The sequence below is a fragment of the Aotus nancymaae genome, unplaced genomic scaffold (assembly GCF_030222135.1).
Source record: "Aotus nancymaae isolate 86718 unplaced genomic scaffold, 86718_ANA_hifiasm-v0.15.2.pri h1tg000012l, whole genome shotgun sequence".
NCBI lineage: Eukaryota > Metazoa > Chordata > Mammalia > Primates > Aotidae > Aotus > Aotus nancymaae.
This window is the reverse complement of record NW_026988423.1, coordinates 4,405,895-4,426,465: the sequence shown is the minus strand read 5'-3', so window position 1 is coordinate 4,426,465 and position 20,571 is coordinate 4,405,895. Positions and strand designations below refer to the sequence as shown.

General features: G+C 34.6%; 1 protein-coding gene and 1 non-coding gene across 2 annotated transcripts in view; both read right to left on the bottom strand.

The window, feature by feature from the left end:
• Positions 1–20,571, bottom strand: part of CNTN5 (contactin 5) — a 1,383,122-nt gene that overhangs the window by 906,166 nt on the left and 456,385 nt on the right. The window lies entirely within an intron of this gene.
• On the bottom strand, positions 17,014–17,177 carry LOC135274705 (U1 spliceosomal RNA). The gene has a single exon (XR_010342482.1). It is a non-coding gene; the product is annotated as a U1 spliceosomal RNA (small nuclear RNA).

The window sequence follows — 20,571 nt, the reverse complement described above, 5'->3', positions numbered from 1 at the left end:
ACATATATAAATAATCACTGACTCCTAAATATCTGTCTCAGCCTATTGTACTCCAAGATACTAAACAGGTCACAAAACATTGAAACTTGTATATACCATAGATACTTTAAATTAATGTGCTTAAACAAAAATGTATGCCCTTTCCCACATCGCTCTTTGTTCCTTCAGTATATAATTCCCACGTCAGTAGGTGGTGCATTCATCCACTCAGTCATCCAAGCCAGTGAACTAAATCAACATTTTCTTCTTTCTCCATCTCCCACTTCAGTTGTCATATTAGATTGGTTTTATCTTCTTACTATCTTTCAAGTCTCACTCTGCACTTCTTACTACCTTAGATTAAGCCTTCTATAATTATTTTCCAGATTTGCACACCATCCTCCCAATTGCTCTGAATCAAAACACTCCCCTTTCTCTAATTTATTCTCTATTCTGCTATCAAAGTGATTTTTTTTTTAAAGGATAAAGCTCTCTACTGCCAGAAAGCCTTCATTACATTCAGAGAAAAATACAATCTTCATTGCATGATATACCATGGCCTTTACGTACATGCTAGTGTAACTTTGGTATATATTTTCTCTTACAAAATTGGAGCTGATGCTCTGAAAGGCCTACTCAGAAGCCATAAAAGCTGCTATTTCTCCTGATTTTCTAGGTGAGTGGGCCATACCAAAGACTTGCTAATTCCAGAAAGCACCATATCTTATAAGGTAGGCACATGGCAAATGGCTTAGTTACAGCAATACATGAAGGGATTATTTAAATAAAGGTATTGGAGATATACATGAGTGGTAATTTAAAAATATTAAGAAACTGTATCCACACTTTTTAGTGTTTTTTATCCATAAAAGTTTATACTGGAAAATGATGACCTTTGTACAAATTATAATTAATTATAACAAAATATGAGTAAGCATCTGATGTCTTTTAAAATGTGTGGAAAAAAGGATCAGAGATTATTCTGTCACTTTTTAAAGCAGATTTTTGTTTAAAACCACAGTTCTCTAAGGTCAAGATTAATATCCCGGCAAGAAACAATAATTACACAGCACTAAGAAATCAAATGACACCTTTACTTGGAGCTAGAAATGGGAGCATGCCCATCAGCTTGGTTAGCCTGCACTGATTCAGCTATACAAGAAAGCATGTGACTTCTTACCATCGTCATCTATGGTAAGCTAATTATCACAGACTGTCCAGGGCTAATAGGCTGGGAAAATCTATGTAAAACTTCTATTTCCAGAGTGGACTTTTTTTTTTTCAAGATTCCCTAAAGTATTTTTCTTCTTGGAGTTACATCAGCTTCCCAGACCCCATTACAAGAAAGTAACAAGCTTTTCTTCACCTTTTAAATTTAAGATCTAAAAACTGTTAGCATATTGTGAAGCAATTATTTATTTCAATTAGGATAAAAAGATATACAGTTCAAAGGATTTAGCATTGCTATTAAATATGTTAGACAGATGGGTATATTTAGAATTAAATCTGTTTCAGGTTTCCTAGTTTAATATAGCTTGGTGGGAAAGTAAAAGGGTGTTGCAATTCCATTATTTTGAAGTTATACCTTAAATGCTGAGTAGACACGTTAATCTAAAGATTAAGAGGCATTTCCTTTAGGCCTTGGTTTGCCACATGGAGTTGATTATTTCTAAATATGGTAGAATACTATGGAGTGAGTCTCATCTTATCCAGGAGATAATTCTAAAGCTCTGACAAGATGTCTCAGAGTGGTACCACATCAAAATTAAATAAATGTGTAGGCATCTACAGATTTTAATTCTCAGGAAAACAACTTTATGCAGTATTTCTTTTTCCTATGATAAATGACCAACAGAAAGTTAATAAAAATCTGTAGCTACCAATATCAGAATGAGTATAAAATTTAATATTGTTATTAAATTTAATTTTAATCACAATTCTACATGACTATATACATTGCCTTTGAAGTTTACTACATTTAGTAAATCTTGGTAAAATCTTACAGAAATTTAAATATTATACATATTATGATAATGAGAGCTAAGAGCACATGTAAGATAAGTGAATCCTTTAACTTTCCATTTGTTACAAAGTACACTGACCAATCATTTGCTCAAATGATGCTTGCTCAGGTGGAACTTCCTTGAACAGCAGTCCTCCTCTGTTACTGTCTATCTCTTTAGCCTGCCTTCTTTTTCTTAACATTTAATTTTACTCATATCATATTATGTATGTATTTGTTTATTTTGAATCTCCACTCAAACTGGAATTTGTTTGAGTCATGCTGTATCTCTGGCACTTAAGTTTCTCCATTAATATTTGTGAACTGAATTTATAAACTTCATATATTTTCAAGATCCCTGGATTTGGAATCAGACAACATTGGTTTGAGCTACTGCTCGTTATGGCAAAAGTATAGCATTATTGATAATAACTCACCTATAAAATGAAAATACTACTGTCATTTATTAGAATTGTTGGTTGGGTGAACGAAATGAGCCCAAATCAAAGTACTTAATACACAGCTTTAGCATTTACTAAGATTAACTGTTATCATTACGCTAACTTCATCTTTTGAACAGTAACTTATACCAACTTTGACTTCTAGTACATTCTTTAAGCTATTTTGTCTTCAAAAAGAAACAAACAACTATTTCAGATAATTTTTATAAAACTTACATATCATCCACTATATAATTAAAAAAGATACAAACAAAGCAATGGGGTCCAGAACATGCTATCCCAAAATATGGTACCTGGGCATTTGAGGAAATAGCAGAAGCAGAAAGGTCTTTCAAACAGTCTCCTGCCTTTCTCCCCTGAAACAAACCATTAAGGAATTCTCTGACCTTCCTTTAAAGGAGTCCATAAGTTACTCATTCCAGAGGAACTCTTCCTGTTCCCAGAGGAAAACATGTCCTCATCTCTGAACTGAAGACACAAAGATGCCAAGAAGAATCTGAACAAACAGTCCTCGCTGTGTCCCCTCTTCATTTTATTACCATTAGATCATATCCATTTTGTTCATTCATAATTCTGCATGCCTGGCTTCCCTTCCTCAAATCCAAGCAAAAAAATACACGTGTTTTCCCCTGTTTCTTTGAGTCTTCATTTTTGAATAACATATGCTATGTAAACATGAAATTAAATGAACTTGTTATGCTTTTCCTTGTTAATGTGTCTTTTAATACAGGGGTCTCAGCCATGTCCCCTGTAATGTGTAAGGAAAATATCTTACTTTTTCTTCCCTACACAGACCAAAATCAAATTTTAAAGTTCATATTGAACTAGACTCTCGACTATCACATCACTGTAGCACTAATCACCTTCCTTTGAGGTATATTTTTACAGAAAATTTTAGCATATGAATACATTTTATTAGTCATCACAAAAAGCTAGAAAGAAAAAAAAGAATGCTGAGGTAAATATAAGCTTGTATTCCTGAGGAAGAAAAAAAAAGAATTCTTCCAGTTTAAAGGCCTGAAGGAAGCAAGATTGGAAGATTGAGAGTAAGTAAGTCGAATAAAGAGGTAATTGATATGGCTACCGTCACAAAATACATATATATTTGTTTTTCATAATGATCATCCGAGAGCATCAACTTGCAGAGGAGACTTTTAACAATGAATGAACATGACCTATCACATAAATGTCAGCCAACGTCTGTCTTCAGCCCCCATCCCTTAATGAACAGTGTCTACAGTGGCAGGAATAGCGTGAACCCCACAGATGGCTCCTCTCAACAAAGATGATGTATCTACTGCACTGATGGACGTTCTGAATTTCCAACAACCATAAAAATGAGCCTTCAGTAGAGTACAACTTCTTGCAGGAACCAGGCTTCAGGTTGGTTACATGACTTCTTCTATCCAAGATGGGGCAGTTCTTTAACGGCTTCAATATCTCTTCAGGACCATGATTTATCTTTCCTTTCTTTCCTTCCTGTGATTCCTACTTGCACCACCATCCAAGGACTTAATATTTCATCTATTAACATGCAATACCACATGGCACCGCGTCAGACCAAGGGGACCATTTTCTAACAAAGAAGCTATGACCATAGGCATATGAACACAAAATGTACTGGTGATTTCATGTTCCTCATTGAGACATTCAGCCTAATAGTTACATAATTGGCCTAGTAAAGCCTCAGTTAAGGTTCCATCTCAAGGAAATATGCAGCGGAATTGAAAAGCTATGCTTCCAGATGTGTATTTGATGAATCATTAATTAACATAATCCCAATTATTGTCTCAGAAACCATGGGTGGAAAAAGGACTGGTCCCTCCTACCTTAACTGTCAGTATCCGCCATGTGAAATTTGTGTGTTCCCTGCTCTGGAAATCTCAGTCTCTTCTATGCTGGAGGCCTGGTTACTAGGGAATAAATACTTCTACTAGGCGTGACAGTAAGGATTCCTCTGATCAATAACCTCCAAATACAATCAATTCACCTTAAGCCCCTTTGACAGTATGTTAGCAATCTTATTACTATGAGAACTAGTCTTGTTGTTCTGAAGGCAAGACAATAGGAATAAGAAGGAGAATGTCTGGAACCCAGGGAATTCTCTGGGACAACTCTTGGCACTACCCTGTGTAGCCTGCTATATGGGAATTCCAGCCAACATGACCTAACAAATAAAAGGTTAAGACAGTCTCAGACCTCTCAAGAATAAAGATCTGAGGTCACCCCACTAGCAAACAGATAGACTCTCCAGGGTACTGGGAAGGGTGAGGGGAATCTACAACAGTGCTGAGATTAGAAAGGTAATATATATTGATACTGGTGTCAGGTTAGGCCAGAGGCAGCAGTAAAGGCTGAAGCTTGATTTTGTTCACCTTGTCTCTTACATGTTTCTAAGACTGAGGCAACCTAACACCTTGAAGGAATTATTGATTGAATTTGTATCCCTCCCCTCCCCTTCTTTGCTTGGAAAATAAAGGGTACAATGTTCTTACAACTACGGGGGCCCCAGATTATAGTATAGGAGCCAGCTGTGGACGGCAGTAGTGTATCGGTGCTGTGCTATCTGGGATAATAGTATTCTTCCTACATGGGCCACTTGAGCTCTCTCAGGCCTTACCAGTATTTGATTTTAGCTGTCCCTATAGTGGTTAGATCTGTGTGAGCTCTGACTTACCCACACGAGTGCGACTTCAACAACTGTGCCTCATGCCTGCAGCTCCAGCCCAGAGGATTCCCAAAGGATGACTATATGAGACTCAGAAGTAGTTGGGAGGTTAACACCCAGTGGAGCAAAACTTTCATCAGTGAGAGACAGGAAACCATGGATAAATTGTTCCACCTCTCTCACCACATGGTGGTCACCCCATATAAACTGAGAAGTGGTAAATTTCTGGTTCCTTTGGGGGCATCCTAGGGCACCACGCAATCAGCAGGCAGCTTGCTAATACAGCCTCATGTTGGCTCTCCCTACTAACCCACACTTCACCTTCCTGAGCCTCGCTTCTACTCACTGGGATTGTACTACCTAATAAGTAACAGTAACTAAGCACTCTGCCTCAGGCTACCATTTCTGGGGAACGCACACTGAAAAATAATCTATTATTTTACCACGTGATATTTACAAAGTAAGAAGAGCACACAAAAAGTGAACTGTGAGACACTGGTATTCTCCACTAAATGATTATGTACAGACTTTATGGTCAAATAAAAATTAAGTTTGTAAGCAGATTACTTTGTTTTCCCTCATTCATGAATTTATGTAATCATCTACAGAATCATGGTGTGGAGAAAAGAAATAAACTTATGTAATAACCTAACGTCCAAATGATGAACTCCTAAATTATGTTTCCTGAGTTCATCAAAATTGGTGAATAATTGTCCAATTTAGCTTTTCTCTCTTATAATAATATTACTGACTAATTAACAGAATGACTTATTTTTATAAGATGTAAGCATATTAAATATAATTCCCCAACACATTTTTGAAATAAAACTTAGTAATTCTGTTTCTGTTTTTTATTAGACTTCAAATAAGAAATCTAAGAAGTAAAATAATGTGTCTGAATTCTGGGGTTGAATATGTCCAGATACAATAAAAGGAGTTCAATGAACGGTAAACGTTAACATTTAAGATCAAGGCACTTGTTTCAATTGCCCATAATATGCAAAGTATTTGTCTTCCTTAGTAAAATAAATTTTCCTGTTTTACATTCAATCCCTCTCTTTGTCTCTCTCTCTCTCTCTCTATTTATCTTTCTCTCTCACTTTTACTCACACTTTTGCTCTTTCATTATTTGCTCTCCCACATTCTCCCCAGCAAGAGGTCTGCAGTAGAAATATGATAACATTTAAATCTTCCTGAATTCCTTCTATGGTGTACCAGCTCCTGGCGGATTCCACGCTACAGAATGGATGTCTTGCTTCACAATTCATAAATATTACCTTAGTTGGATTCCTGTTATGTTAAAATAATACATAGACTCTATAATTTAATAGGGACTCCAAGTGAGAACAAATGATCTCAGATATTATGCCTTCATTCATCATAGGTCTCAGTATTAGTAAATAAAGCAACACTGAGCTTCCTTAAAGCCAGGAACTACTAGAGAGAATGAGAAGTTAAAATATATATATGACAAAATCAGATACTCTTAAGAGTAAGCCTGGTGCTGTAAAATATTAAATTGTGCTCTAAATCCTTAGGGGAATCATAGTTCATTGTTTTAACAGCCTCACTTTCTCATGTTTACATGCTTATATACCAGAATAAATAACACTCTATTGCATTTGAGGGCTGATTTTTATCCAGTTACAGGACTCTCTAGAGTAAGGCAAACTCACCTGAATGCCACTTAACCTACTGCTTGGCTGAGTTACCTGTAATTTAGCAAGTTGTCTACAAAAACAGCATTTGACTGGCATTTGTATGGCCTGAAAGAAATGACTCTAAATCTAGAAAAACCCAAACTGAAAGAAAGTAGCCAATTGTACAAATGCAATAAAGTACACAGAGAAAAGAAAAGCAAGCGTATTTGTCTTTTAGAAAAAAGCGTCTTTTTCTAATCCTTGGAAAATCATAGAGTAGGCTCTCTAAAGACCATCTGCTCTTGTTTGATAGAGGAGATAGCATATGGCATTCTATTGAGATTCAAAAACAGTGGGCTAATATTTTCTGTTTGTTTTTCATAGTAAAGTAAGATTTCTAGTATTCGAAACAATGAACAATGCTCCCTTTTCCCTCTTTTTCAGTATCTTTCAAACAACTCCCACACACATTTTTGTTAACTGCGTGACTAATCCTCCAAGGAGAAGCAATCTAGCCTGACCTGGCATGTGGCAAAGTCAGAATACGTGGAGTTTTGGTAAGATGATTGTAAAGATTCTCCTCAATTTTGTTTTCTCTTGCGGTATATACAAGAAGATTACATTTTCCACAATTCTATGTAATTAAATTGGTACACTATAACTAGTTCTAGAAGCAGATAGAATGTAGAAAGTAGTGATACACTAAACTTCTCTCTTGGCCCTTAAAATTTCTTGCAATATTCTTGGTTGAGGACCTAGCCTCCATACTAGTGGTTAGAAGTGAAGATTTTGAGATAAGAAAACCACACAGTGGAAGGATTCTGGAGCCCAGAAATTCTTAAAAACTTCTTGGAGATTCTTAGAAAAGATTCCTCACTAGTATCAGATAGTTAAGTGAGAAAAAAATGAATAATAAATAATCTTTCATTTGATTAATCCTCTGGCATTTGGAAATTGTTGATTATAGCAGCTAACTAAATATCTTCATTATTGTAGGATTAAATACACCAATCCTAGAGATCAAATATAATTAACTTATGTACAGTGGGAGGGCAGGTTAATATGCAAAACTCCTTATCTCTTATATATTCACCCAATGAAACATAGTTGAACAGAGATGAGACTACTCTTTTTGCTGGGTTCTCTAACAATCTGAAAATGTGAAATGTGGAAAATCATAATTCCTAATGGAACTTTAAACCAAGTTTCTTCTTCTCTAATCTCTAACATTAAAAAACTTACTGGAGGATACTTTATCTCCAATATGTTACCTTTGTGTCCACTACCACTGGCTTTTCAGTGTCAATTTTCAGCTGTTCTGATGGTCTTCAGGTTCACGCTTACAAACTAGCGATGCTGATTATCATGAGATGATATTTTTAAAAATATGGGTATACAATGAAAATATTAATGATCTGTGGAAAACAGGATTTACTTCTTTCATTCAAAAATAAAATGAAAAACCAGATAGTGTTGAGATAACATACAAAAAAATTATAGAATACACATTTGCAGGAAGCTAAAATATGTAATGCCTGTGATGATTGATTGAATTTAGATACACTATTTGAATAAAAAGCTATGAACTTTATACATAGAATTATACAAGACTAGAGACATTGGATTTATTGGAAAAAAAAGAAAATTTTATCATAAGACTTGTTCTACAGTAATATGAATAAATAAGTAATCACATAAAATTTGCTTTTTTCACTTTTAAGAATTACCCTGCAAAATAACACAGAGAAGACAGAAATATTATCAATATATAACATTGCTAATCTTAATGTTGTAAAAGTAAACATACAGCTGCAAAATTGGGAAGCCAAAGAGAGAAATGGAGAAGGGTAGGTATTATCTTTATTCTTATATAACGAAGAATTGAATGATACCGTGAACAACTAAGATGCCAGCAGTTATAGAGGAACATTGGTAGAAGAATACTGGAAATAATATTAATAGAAAGGGTTTATGGCTTCATACGTCATAATGAGTTAGTATAAAATATCTACAATTAGTACAAGAAACAGTGATGCAAGTATGCTATTTAGAGTTACTGAGAATAATCAAGAGGAGAAAATAAATAGTTCAATCAGTTTACTTCTGGGAAATAGTTAAATCAGTTTACTTCTGGGAAATATATATTTTAAAAAATAACTATCAGAAAGCAATAGTGGAAAGCAATAGTCTATTAAATACTATTTTACTGACAGCTCTATTTTCCAGAAGTAAACTTTTGTTTTTAAATTGGAACAGAACTAGTAAAAGAAGAGAGTGAGAGAAAAAAGATCTAAAAGAAAGTAATACTAATAAGAAATGATTGGGCAGAGAGCAGGCTTCCAGGTGAAACAGAATGTGATATATTTAGAGAAACTTCCAACTGCTTCCGAGTGTACATCAAAACATAGGCGGACACGTAGCCACTGTGGGGTAAATCTTCTCCCACTCTTTCATAACATTTGAGTAAGCCTGCCTGGCTAAGCGAGTATATGGCAGGTAGAAACAAATTTAGGTGACTGGGAGAGAAGAAGTTATTCTTAACTCATTAAAAGTTGCTTTAATTTATGTATTTTGTTATAAGGAGCTTGTTCTTGGAGAAGCAATAGGCAAATTTTCCCAGGAATAAAGAGGTCTCCTGGTTGAAAAGAAATTAAGACAGTCTCGATATTTCATGTTTTTAGAGTTTGTTTATGTGAAGAATAGAGATAATCCAAGTGATGTCTGCTAGAAGGAAAACGTATTAGGGACATTGAAATGAAACATCATAAGGAAAAAAGAAGAACTCCTCATGAGAATGTTTTTATCACAGACTATTCTCTTTTTGAAAAACTAAGTTTTACTGTGTAAATTCTTCTACAGGAATGTCTGGCTTCCTGTAATTTACAGGTAATAAGCAAATATTTGCATTTGCCTCACCCCTACTCACATCTAACAATTATCCACTGATAAGATCTTGGCATTAGATAAGAAGCATCTTATTTGTGATTATTTCACTGCAGGCACCTGCTTTATTACATAAGTAATCAGCACAGAAGCCAGAAAAAAGGATATTTCCTAGGGATTTACTAGTTTCCATTATTGAGTAGATTGCCACACTGGATCCTTCTTCTGATGGCCTTCAGGTTCTTACTTCCATCCCACCCTTTGGTTAATGTGTCAGCCATGCTGACACCTTAACATGTGTCCACCTTAAAACATGGTGGACACGTGATGGTAACACTTCTTTTTCCACTTGAGCATGCGGAACCAAACTAAATGTCTACTGTGATCTGCCAGAACCCATTTAAATTTAGGTACTTTCTTAACCTTCTCCCTGCCAACAGCTGTTCTCTTGGCATTTTTACTCTAATATGGCCAACAATGTTGTTGCAGTGTGTTCTTTCAGGCTGACTCTTCCAAAAATTCTAGATTAAAAGACAGATGCACTTCCTATGTTGTCCTGAATTTCCTTATTTGGGGATTGCATAATATAGCTCATTGTCTAGAAGCCTTCTTTCCCGTAATTTTATAAACAATAACATTTTTTTCTAATCTCTTTTTTGTGTTGTAAGAAAATAGGTCTATGTCATCAGTCCTTCCCCACTTTATAATTTATGGCTAAACTCTGTACTCTGTTTCAAAAGCCAGTATTAATCAAAGTAATGCTTTTGAAGTTAACAACAACACACACACCAAAAAAATATAAAAATCAACAGTCCAGTTTTTGCATTTGAAAGGAATAGTTTTTAAAACTCTTGAAAATCTAAACTACTTTTTTAGGTTTTATTTTCAGAGTTCTTTTGTGTTTTTATATTTCAAGTTTACGGTTAACTGAAAAAAATCATCACTTTAATTCACATTAAGCCATCATTTACTCACACTAATTTACATTCAATAAACTGTTCTAAAATGAAATAATAAGTGACAATTATGTAAACACATTTCTGGGAACCCATTATATGTTACGCACTATGCTAGGATGGAAGATACAGGGAATAAACAATATACAGTATGAGCTTTTCCAGGAAGAGACAGGAGCACAGACAAAAGTGTAATGAACAATGAAACATTATTGTACAATTACAAAAGCAAGACAGAGCATCTAAAGTAGGGTTTTTTTGCTTTTTTTTTTTTTTTTTTGAGACGGAGTTTCGCTCTTGTTACCCAGGCTAGAGTGCAATGGTGTGATCTCGGCTCACCGCAACCTCCGCCTCCTGGGTTCAGGCAACTCTCCTGCCTCAGCCTCCCGAGTAGCTGGGATTACAGGCACGTGCCACCATGCCCAGCTAAATTTTTGTATTTTTAGTAGAGACGGGGTTTCACCATGTTGACCAGGATGGTCTCGATCTCTTGACCTCGTGATCCACCCGCCTCGGCCTCCCAAAGTGCTGGGATTGCAGGCGTGAGCCACCGCGCCTGGCCCTAAAGTAGTTTATTAAAAGTCGATATGCTCAATGAAAGACATCAACTTGGTCTAGACATATCTTAAAAAGATTAAATCAGGCATTTTAAACAAATACTATTAACTGAATTGAGCTCATAAAAGCAGAAAAGGCCAAATAAATTATAAAAATGGACTAAAACACTCCCTCAACCTATTATACAGTGAGAATAAACTCTCCAGAAAGAGAAAATAGGCAAAAATTGTAGTACTTGACAGGGGGGTAACTAAGCCCAGGAGAGTCACATTAATTGTAAGGGTAATATATAGAATCACAGACAAAACAATTTGTGTAATTATTAGTCCGTGATTACAAACAAAGATTTTTATAGCTTTTCAAACTAAGTAAATGAAAACCAATTGCTTGATTGCCTACTCTGAATGAATACATTGAGTATTATACTCACTCCATAATTTTAGAGTGGAAATAAAGAATACTGTGAGAAATTTCATGGTTGTAAAGATTTCCAAATTATATGTTAGACATGATAATATTAAGACAGAAATTCAGGTTTTTGTTTGTTTGCCTTTTCCAGTTTAAATCATTCTAATTAAACAGAGAAAATGTCATTTATTCCTAGTATATATTTTTATTCAGCTGAATGCTTTTATTAATCAATAAACTTTATTTTTAGAGTAGTTTTACGTTCACAGTAAAAGCAAGCACAGAGTTTAGAGAGTTCCTGTATATCCCCTGTCCTCATGTACAACCTCCTGTACTGTCACCATCCCAAAATTCAGTGATACACTTGCTACAACTGATGAGCCTATACTGACAAATCATTACCTCCAAAGATCATAATTTACATTAGGGTTCACTTTCAGTGTTGCACATTCTATGGCTTTTGAGAAACATATAACGACATAGAGCCACCACTTTAGTAACATATGGAATAGTTTTACTCCGTAAAACCCTCTGTCCTCTGCCTATTTATCTCTCTCCCCGGTAATCCACAGAAATGACTTGCTTTTTTTTAAAACAATTTTGGGGATTTTTTTGCTTTTTATAATTTTTAAAAATGTTTGACTCATAATGTACATATTTATGGGGTTAATGGTGATGTTGTGCTTCCACACTAATTTAGCTTTTTTTTCTATTTCTGTAAAAACTGTCATTAGCATTTTGATAGATGTTGCCACTCATCATTTTACTGTATCACAGTTTTGTTACAGTAAGTAGTCAGATATAGTCAGGGTAGAAGAGCAACCCCCCCACAACACCAGTGAAACGGAAGTGTCAGGAGACCATCAGGTGATGGTCAGGTGGTTGTTACACTGTCTCACTAAAACAACAATTGGTCACAACTGGCACCAGGGAAAGGCAGTTTCCTAATAGAAATACATGACACTGGTGATCAGCAGCTTCCCAGTAAGATCTCAGGAGTTGGGTGAGTGGGCTTAGCCTGTGCACTAAGAGGAAAAATGGTGGAGTTTAACTCGTAGAAGACCTTTGCCTAGGAAAACTCAACTGCTAGAGAAAAATGCCTCAAGTGAACGTGCACACAACTCCAGTAAACACACTGTGCATGAGACCCTCTCAACTACTAGCAGGCCACTCATCATGAAGAATGGCAATTTATAAAACCCCAAGTCAAAGGTCAAACTGTGCACTTGAATTTCTCAAGTTGGCAGCTTGGCTCTCTTCCAACTGTACTTTACTTCCTTTTGTTCCTGCTTTAAAACTTTTTTTTTTTGTTTTTTGAGACAGAGTCTCGCTCTGTCACTAGGCTGGAGTGCAGTGGTGTAATCTTGGCTCACTGCAACCTCCACCTCCTAGGTTCAAGCAATTCTCCTGCCTCAGCCACCCGAGTAGCTGTGACTACAGGTGCACATCACCACGCACAGTTAATTTTTGTATTTTTAGTAGAGGCAGAGTTTCATCATGTTGGCCAGGATGGTCTCGATCGCTTGACCTCGTGATGCACCCACTTCAGTTTTTGAGTTTTAAGAGTTATTTTTATATTTTGGATAAGAAGCATATATTTTATTCCAGACTGTGGCTTGTCTTCTCATTTCTTGACACTATCTTTCACAGAGTAAATATTTTTAATTTTAGGTAAAATCAGGTTATTATTTTTCTTTCATGGAACATGACTTTGATATTCTGTCTAAATAGTTATTACCATACTCAAGTTCTTCTAGGCTTTCTCCTATGTTACCTTCTAGGATTTTTAAAGTTTTGGATTTTGCGTTTAGATCTATGACCTATTTTGAATAGGGAATTCAGCTTTTATTTCAAGAAAATAATTGATCATAATAAATATCTAAAAAAGTAAATACAATATTTCCATTTACTGAAAAGTCACATTTTAAACGTGAAAACATTAAGAACAAAAAGCAACTGGCTAAATTCACAAATTACATACAAAATTAACTCTTCTGGGTTTTTAAAATTTAAGTTTAAATATAACTGTTACTATTCACTTGTTACAGATCCCACATAGATAAAAGTGCCAAATAATACTAGTTAAGAAGCTAACACTAAAGGTTGCACTATAATTTCTTTATCATTTAAAGCAATGTAAAATTATCATTCTTTTCTTTGCAGTTTTCAAAAATGTGTATCTTGTCTATTAGCAAATAATAATATTTTTTAATAAAAGTAGGATTTTGCCTAATTTGTTTGGTTATGTACTTAATAAGAATAATCTTTTATTGTATCACTTTGCTCAGTATCTGAGAGAGAAAAGTATGGTGTAATAATTCATATTTGCAGTTCATAGGGAGATTAATAATGTATTTTTATTGATTTTTCACTTCCCTTAAAAACCTCAAAATTTACCTTTTCCTTTATATGTAATCACCTGGAATTTCAGACTCAAAATATTATTTTAGGGATGTTGAACCTTAGCAAGGTATCAATTTATTCATTAATTCTTAAATCATTCCTATTACATTTATTGTGCACTGATTATGGTCTCATTACACAAAATTTAAGAAAATATAATCTCCTTCCTGTATAAACAATCACCTCCAAGGAGATATAGAAATATAATTGTATAATTGCAGTATGGAGAATCTTGACTACGATAAGCTTAGCTACAGAATATACTTCTGGCACAGGGGAGAAAATAATTAGCTCTTAGAGGAATTAAAAAGATAAGTATTTAGACTGAGTCTTAAAAACCAAATGTATTCATTCAGGTGGAGAAGTAAGGCGAGTTGTCTACACTTAAAGAAGGAAATCACGGGGGAGCTTGAAGCAGTGAGCAGGGCCAACTCCTGGAGAGTCTTTTATTCCATGATAATGAATTTTAGGTAATACTGAGTGATTAAGTTGTTTGAATATTTTACTCAGTGGAATAACAGCATCAGCTTTGTATTTTAAAAGATTTCTCACATAATCAGCAAATATATTCATTAAAATTCAATGTATTTTACTGATCACTAGTGTGGGATGCTAGGGATACCACACTGAGTAAGGGAAAAGGACTGTAATTGGAGAAAAACAGAACAAAACCAAAATTATTAGAGGCTCAGAGAATAGACCACTCTAATATATTCTGTGTAAGATATGGTTGCTTAAGAACATGTTAAAAAGACATATTTTGATATTAATGGTGTCAGGCTTTAATTAACATAACATGATGTTGATAATGTGAGAAAATATCCTGAGATAAAGAAAAATAATATTCTAAAGATGAAAATGAATATTCAAAAAGGCACTAGAATTACTGATTATTGAAGACCCAGTAGCAAGAAGCTTTGAATGCAGATATCCAGCAGGAACTAAAATTATCCCTGCAATATTCATTTTTGTAATGCCAATCGTGCGGAACTGAGACAGAGGACGTGGTATAGACATAACTTTCAACCCAGTCTGATGACATAGACTGCAGTAAGCTGAGTGTGGGTAGGTGCACATTTTCTCAAAGGTTTCAAGGACCCATGCAAGTGAATTTCATAGTTATCTTAGATTCGCAATATCCCTAATGAATTCTCATTGAACCCAAAATCATCCACTACTTTCCATAGAACATAGCTTAGTAGGGTAAAAATGCCCTGAATCTGAACCAGCACTGTTGATCATTAGTTAGGTGAGCCATAGGAATATCCAATGGCGTGGATATTCCTAATGTGAGTTGGATAGACACTAGGGGTAGTTCACAGGTAGATAAAACAAAAAAAAACAAAAATGTCTATACCTATTAGAAGTTATGGGCTTCAATAGTAACAGAAGTTAGACAGACACACTCTACATGTTAGGAAACGTGTTGTAAAGCCAAGATTGAAGAATAAACATATAGTGAATCTCAAGAATAAGCAAACATTCAAGAATCAGGTAAAATTAATAGCAAATACTTATATGATGTTCATAATTATTTAAGCCATTGTTCCATATGTTCTACAGATACTAAGTCATTTAAGCCTTACAGCCATCATATGAATTTGATAATTCTGATGTCCTTGTTTTACAGATAAGGAAATACATTGCCAGACGTCAAACATCCTGCCAAAGATGCCACTGAGCCGGTGAAACAGCTGTCCAACTCCAGAGAATATACTCTTTACCTGGCCAAATATTGGCTACTTATTGGCAGTTCCACAAGGAAGAAAGTTCATCATTTCAAGAAGCAACACTGGCATATGAAAGGCACGGAAAGATAATAAAAGGAGAGAGCAAGTATTTAAATTTGTTGTAGAGCATATTTTATATTAATAGGCATACTTCAATAGACAACTCATACTTCATCGTATAGTTAATATGCACCAGAAAGATCATGCTTCTTTGCACCAGCATCAAAGATATCTCAAATTTAATTAAAGTTGAGTTGCAGCAACCTTAAATGCCATCTGTTACCTATATTATGTATTTCTATTTTTAGCCAAATGAAACCGTTTGGTCCTGTAATAAAGTGTTTAGCTTTTTTTTTATCTTCTTTTTTTTTTTTTTGCCATTGGAAATTAATTTGGTCTGATAGGTCTTTATCCAGTTCTGATAAGAAAAATAAACTAAACTGTATTTAAAAAATAAACAGGTGTAAAAATTAAATGTGTCAGTCAACTAAAATTTTCAACTGACCGTTTATAAAATGCTTTTATTCCCCTATATCTCAAAACGTATACAACTGTTGCTGAGAGTCAAAATTAATAAAATTGTTTTATAAATTTAATTTAGTAGACTATTATTATATATTAGAAAACCAGAGCCTGTTCCATCACTTAACATTTTAAAACAAGATTTCAAAACATTTAACACATTAAAAGTGGCATTTTAGTTGTATGTCAGAAGTCCTGGTATCATGTATTTCTAGATTTAAAATTTAAGGCTAAGAAAAGTATGGCCATTACTTATTTATAATTTGATTATTTACGTTACATGTACCTTCAAAATTTGCTCCCAAGAAAAATTATCTAGTTTAATGCATTTATATCTAGTTTAATGCACTATAAATTACAAGGGTTTTAAAGCTCTGCTCTGTATTATCTAGAATGACATGAAATCAAATAAAATCAATAGAAGGGTTTCTTTTTTTCAGAACTGTATTGCATGACTTTCATGCTGAGTATAGAACTAGTAAATGGACAGCAGTAAAATTTTAATTAAATTTTTAAATTATTGTTATCTTTTATAGTAAATAACATTTTCTTATAAAATAGTAAAAAAGGCAGTGTGAAGGGCATTCAGAACCTCATAGATTAAAAGTAATTGGTTTCCAATCTTAACAATATTCACCGTCTTAAACACACAAAATGGTTCTTAAAAGTACGAATTAATGAAACTAGAAGAGGATGACCAGTGATTTCTTTATTTTCTATTTTCACCAGGAAGCAGAAAAGTCATATGAATTTTAATCCATTGGTTTACTGTTTTTTTTAAATTTTAAAAATTAATTTTAATACCGGGGAAAGCACGAACATAGTCCCCCACTACCACAAATTATGCAGTTGAGTTTACCACATTTGGGAAAATCGCAGGGGTCAGCACATCCGGAGTGCAATGGATAAGCTTCGCCTTGGGAAAACCACCTTCGTAATCAAGGTACCTCCCCTGCCAGGTAAGTATTCACTGGTTTACATTTTAATGTATGCTTTTAGAATTAGTGTTCATTTTGATGAATGAGTTTTATTTTATTTTTATATTCATTGAAACTATTTAGTGTTTAGGGGCTAAAAGAAATCACAAACGCAATTTAAAACAAACCAAAAAGAATCTAAAACATTAGCTACAAACTCTTTTCAGGTTAAATGTACATTAATGTATGTATAGATTAAATCATTTGCTCTGTGTAACAGAAAGGTATCTATTAAATAGAATCAATAAAATGCACATTTTTTTAAAAGTAGGAAATGTCACTCTATAGCTGAAGTAAGTCATGTAACTTTCTTAAAATGGTTTATTTTCAAACAAGTTAGTAACGATTTTGAATTTTTAAAATATTTTGCCTACCTTCACCATGCATTTTACATGTTATCTTGGTTTAACAACCATTGCAAAAAAAAAGGATAATCATGAAAGAGCCGCATTGTTGAAAGAGCCTATTTGGAGAAGAGAGGAGAAAAGGAAAGGAATTGTAGCAGCCAATTACAAGATGGCCCTCAAAGATGCCCTCCTCTTTGATGATAGTCAGACTCTTGTGTCCATCCCTATCCCTTGAGAGTGGGCAGGCCTAGAAACTTGCTTTGAGGCAAAATACAACAGACTCAATAGGATCCTACTTCTGTGAATAGGTTAAAACAGATTTTAACTCATTTTACTAGTAGACACTTTCTTTTGCTGTTACCATGTTGGAGAGATGCATGTGGCAAGAAACTGAGGGTGGGCCCCCAGCCAAAGGCCTTCAGTCCAGAAACCCAAAAGAAACTGAATCCTCCCAACAGCCATGGAAGTAAGCTTGAAAGTGGATCCTTTCCAACTGAGTCTTCAGATAAAACCCTAGTTTTGACTGACACCTTCATTGCAGTCTTGTGAGAACTGGAGCAAGGCACAGCCCAGCCGTGCCCAGACTCTACCCACAGAAACAGTGAGATAATAAATATGCATTGTTTTAAGCCACTAAGTTTGTGAAAATGTGTTACAGAACAATAAATCAGAAAAGATATTTGAAATACTCATTAGTTAAAATAGACTTAATTTCACAATTTTTCTTGAGGCAAAAAAAAAATTATCTCCAACTAAACCTATGGAATGTGTCTCTATAATAGTCACATTTTGATTCTAAAACACCAGGATTTTTTTCAGTTTTTCACTTACTAAACATATTGTAGCTACAATATTAGCAATTTTAAAATATTTCCAAATTTATGTATTTATGTAAGATAAAATATTCAGCTTCTTTTTAAAAAAAAATTTTTAAATAATTAACTTTTTTTTTGACACGGAGTCTCGCTCTGTTGCCAGGCTGGAGTGCAGTGGTGCAATCTCGGGTTATTGCAACCTCCACCTCCCAGGTTCAAGTGGTTCTCCTGCCTCCGTCTCCTGAGTAGCTGGGACTACAGGCATACACCATCACGCTCAGTTAATTTTTGTATTTTTTAGTAGAGATGAGGTTTCACCATGTTGGCCAGTATGGTCTTGATCTCTTGACCTTGTGATCCGCCCACCTCACCCTCCCAAAGTGTTGAGATAACAGGCGTTAGCCACTGTGCCCGGCTTAATTCTTTTTTTTTAGAGAGAGATGGGGTCTCACTATTTTGGCCATGTTAGTCTTGAATTCCTGGCCTCAGACAATCCTCCTGCCTTGGCTTCCAGAAGATCTATGATTACATGTGTGAGCCACTGCACCTGGTACCTGATTGTCCTTGAAATGTTATTATTTTTACTTTCGTTAAATTTTGCTTTGGTGTACTCCCAACTGTAGTTTTCTAACTATCACTCTTTGTTTTTTTAATGTATGTTTATGTATAAACATGTATGCCATTTCTGTCTCTATATATGTGTAATTTTATCAACTTTATTACTATTTAGGGTTAGAATAATTAAAAATATGGTAAAAGAAGAAAAATATTGAAATGAAAGTATTCATGTAATAAAGAAATAAATGGAAAGGGGGCAGAGGATTAGTTAAACAATGACAAAAATACTAGACTCAGCACAGAATATAAGATCCCACCAAAAACAAAATTTGTTTGTGAAAATTAGAAAATAACATACAGAAAATGCAGAGAACCGCATCCTATGTAGGGATACTAAATTATTTTTAAAAAGAGTCTCAATTGTGAAATATTAATAATCTTTTCCTAAACAAAACAACTATAAAATATTAAAACTTCATGTTTCTTCAATTTGTGTATTAATTATACATTCATTTTAGGATATTAACTAAATCAGTTTTTCAAGATTAAATCAATTCAATATATAGTGCATGCAAAGTAATTAGGTCTATGAAAAGGATGCTAAGAAAGAAATGAAAAAGGATAAATGTGGCCGGGCGCGGTGGCTCAAGCCTGTAATCCCAGCACTTTGGGAGGCCGAGGCGGGTGGATCATGAGTTCAAGTTAGAATAAATAATGTCTACAACTCAATAGTATCATAGGGTGACTGTAGTTAACAATAATTTATTGCACATTTAAAAATAACTAAAAGAATGATATTGCGGGAGGCTGAGGCGGGTGGATCACGAGGTCAAGAGATCGAGACCATCCTGGTCAACATGGTGAAACCCCGTCTCTACTAAAAATACAAAAAATTAGCTGGGCATGGTGGCGCGTGCCTGTAATTCCAGCTACTCAGGAGGCTGAGGCAGGAGAATTGCCTGAACCCAGGAGGCGGAGGTTGCGGTGAGCCGAGATCGCGCCATTGCACTCCAGCCTGGGTAACAAGAGCGAAACTCCGTCTCAAAAAAAAAAGGATAAATGTTTTTTTAAAGAAAGTCTTTCTTGCTGGAGAGATGGTATGAAAAAAGTAAAATCTTTAAAAATAAGTAAAGGTAAACACAAGCATAGGCTGGCATCCGTATATCTATTTTACCTAGGAAACAGGAAAAGAACAAAACAACAGAAACTCAATAAAAGTTGGGAGATCAAAATGAGCCATTCACTTGTGGGTTGAGGATATCTACAATACTTTGAAAGGATCAGCTGATAAACCTGAGCTATCATATTTCAGCTGCTAAAACCCTTGATATGTCAGAGATTTTAATCAGAATGAATTCAGAATCTACTACAAATGAAATAATTTGAGCTATGGCAGCAGTGAACCAACAAAATAAACTGGGAAACTTGGGCACTAATCTGACCACTGATTGAAGAAATCAGTCCATAATTACGAATGCTTATTGATACATATGTCAATTAGCTTTAAAGACAAAATTCTGTAAGAAATTGACCAGAATGTATAAGGAACAAAGTATGTATTTTTTGTACTGTAATTTCCTATCACATATCTACATGACATACATCATAACTCATGAAATAATTTTTCAAAAGATCATTGCTAAACATATTCCATATGGTAAATT